Here is a 2970-nt window from a genome sequence, read left to right as displayed (position 1 = left end):
ATGTTTATCATTAAATTTTTGAAGTAAAAATACTATTAAATAACTTTTTACTATTATCTATAGTCACAATTAAAAAAAGTAGGAAAAATTCTTAATTGGTTAAAATTAGAAGAGAAATTTCTTTTAGAAATCTCTTTTATTTAAGATTTTATGAAAAGAAGAAATATTGACACATATCACAATCTAATGTTTTAATTGACACATATCACACTCATATAAGGTGAAATATTTGAACCAAATTTTAGTTTTATATTTTTTTAACAAAAAATTATTAAAAAGTAAAGTTAGTTAATTATAAGAAAAATAAGATTACTTTTACGTTTTTATTTTATTTAGACTTTTAGAAGGAAATAAATTATTTTATTTCATTTAAATTTTTATACAACTATTTTATTTTTTAATAGAAAAATTCTGTTTAATTATTTATATATTTTGTCTTATACGTACAAACACATATTTATCATATGCACACATACTTATGTAAGACAATAACATCAAAAGTAAAAGTTATGGATAAGGATAAGATGTAATAAGGATAATAAAAAGTTGAGTTGTATATGACATATCCTAAAATCATGAAAAAGATGACAAGTAATCAAATTAACTAAAATCATAGAGAATATGACAAGTAAGCAAATTCACTTCTCAAATAATAGTATAGATAGATAGATAGATTTAATACAACCTAAAGAGATCTTCAGCATAATGCTTATTAGTTTAATTTATTAAATACTTCATCAAACGATAATTACACAAGATTACATATAACTTTATTCAAGCATAACTACACAAACAAACCCTTTAACAAAAAAACACAAACTTTATTCAATCAGATCAAGCACTCTTCACTCCACACAATACAAACCAAAACGGTTTATTTATTCCCGTAACCGAAAACGTACGACGAATATAAAAAGTTTGTAGCCACCATAATTTTTGCAGTAGACGTTGCAAAAACCTTTTATTGCCACTTCCTTCTCTTATTTTGTTTGACGATTAGATGATCAGCCATCAACCTTCATGTCGGTTTCAGTATCCCACTTGAATGCCCCACTTGGCTGAGCCGCGTCCGCGATATCCTCCACCGTCAGGTGCGAGTTAGGTGTCTTCAACGGTACAATCTCATGCCCGTACTTCTCCGCATCTCCACAGTAATCCTTATATTGTTCCCATTTTAAAGACATTATGTTTTATAACCTAAGAGAAAAAGACCAATTTCATGTGTATAACTTTAAAGTCTTAAATATACTTACTTGGTCAGCGTGCATTTTCCTCACAAACTTCTTGAACAGTTCAAAGTTGTTTTCTTGAAAGACAGTATCGGACAACCGTAGGTAAGTAAAGCCGTACATTCTCAGCTTCGGCTTACCGTTATGGTTAACCCCGTTAGGCCTCGCATTAAGTAGAATCTGATTGTAACCTTTGGTTCCATAGGTCTCTAATGCATTCTCACCAGCAACTTCTATGCCTTCTTTCCATGCTTTGCTCAATACCTGAATAAATGATTTACCAAAATAAATCAAGATACAGACCGTTGAATATGAACGCACAAATCTTGAAATCTATTCTCTTGGTGTACCATTTGAACAAGTTCTTGTGGAGCACTTAGGGCTTCAGCAGTATTGTCGGTATCTTTCATCTCAAGGCAAGTGAAGTTGAGAGTGCCGTAGTGTTTTGAGAGCATCCGAGCGATCGGGCGATAACCATCTCTCTCGTAAAGGTTATAATATCCCGCAGTAAGCTCCGCCGCGTGGCTGTGGTGGTTGTACAACCAGTGAATTCCAGAAACCTATCTCGTTCACGTAATCAATTTAGATTCATAAACTAGTTACCTTGCTAGACAAGTAAACTTGAAAAATGCTTAAAAAGTGTTGATTTTTTTTTGTTATTAACATTGAAAGCCAAATGAAACCATTAGTGATTGAGCTGGTTTTCTGTTAATACTGATATAGCTTTTTGTCAGTTCCGTTTGATGCAATTTGAATTTGTTTGTTTTAGTTTATCAACATGATCCATGTATATGTCATTTGTTTATAGTAGTAATAATAATACCTTGGCAGCCAAGTTAACTTTAAGTCCAGCGAAGATCTTGTTGGCTTCTCCTATGATCTGATCTCCATGAAAGATAAGCTTGTTCGAGTACCATGTCAAGAAAAACTTCCCCTCCTCCGAGACATAGGTTCCATTAGTCTTGAAAAATCCAGTTTCCTCCGCCTTGTCATTGTATTCTCCGGCGTTGTCCGGCAGATCCCACTCCGGATGACCTGCTTTGGCCGCTGCTTCCTTGAACTCGCTCTTCAAGTACTTGTCATAACACTGGAACCACCAAAACGCAGCGTTTCAATTGATAAATCGTACTAATAACAAACATGTATGTTATATGCAAAATTAACCTGAAATTCTCCAATGCCTGGAAACACCCATCCTTGGCTTTGTGGGTAAGCAGGGTAACGGAGTTCACCGGCAGGACCAAGTCCGACCTCGATGTCAACAATGGCTCCAGCTTCTAGCAGCTCCAACATGTTTTCTTTGAAGCTACTCATGTAGTCACTATACATCTGAATGATGAAAATGTAAATATATTCAATAAAACGCTGATCGGGGTTTTCTCAAGAACGCAAACGCTAGGATTCTACGTACCGAACAGGGGTTCTTCCAGCGACAAGAGAGGAGATTGTCGACACCGAGTGAGAGATACTCGAATCTTGTCCTACGGTGGTAGTAGATATCTGGATCGCTCTCACCAACCTCACGAACCCCATTTCGGGATGGGGATCGTGACGACGTCCAACGTTTCACCGCATGGTGATGAAACGACATGATTGCTTGGATTTTGAGTCCTAAACGGGCGATTAGATGGAACAGCGTTTGTAAGCGGTCCAGTCAATTTTTAGGGCCTTTGACTTATGATTCCCCACCAAACATCGACCATAACGCCCGTCGATTCCAGCTTCTTCTTTGGAAGCTTGA

At 35.7% G+C, this 2970-nt stretch overlaps 1 pseudogene across 1 annotated transcript; it reads right to left on the bottom strand.

Annotated features, from left to right (window-relative positions):
* Positions 1-703: 703 nt before the first annotated feature.
* Positions 704-2962, bottom strand: LOC125594491 (annotated as a pseudogene). The gene is made up of 6 exons (XR_007329903.1): positions 2641-2962; positions 2394-2558; positions 2053-2316; positions 1580-1789; positions 1254-1493; positions 704-1157 (listed from the first exon to the last, which is right to left on the bottom strand). The product of XR_007329903.1 is annotated as a beta-amylase 5-like (transcript).
* Between the last annotated feature and the right edge of the window lie 8 nt (positions 2963-2970).

The sequence above is a fragment of the Brassica napus genome, assembly GCF_020379485.1.
Source record: "Brassica napus cultivar Da-Ae chromosome A8 unlocalized genomic scaffold, Da-Ae chrA08_Random_2, whole genome shotgun sequence".
Lineage (NCBI taxonomy): Eukaryota > Viridiplantae > Streptophyta > Magnoliopsida > Brassicales > Brassicaceae > Brassica > Brassica napus.
This window is presented reverse-complemented; position numbering and strand designations above follow the sequence as displayed.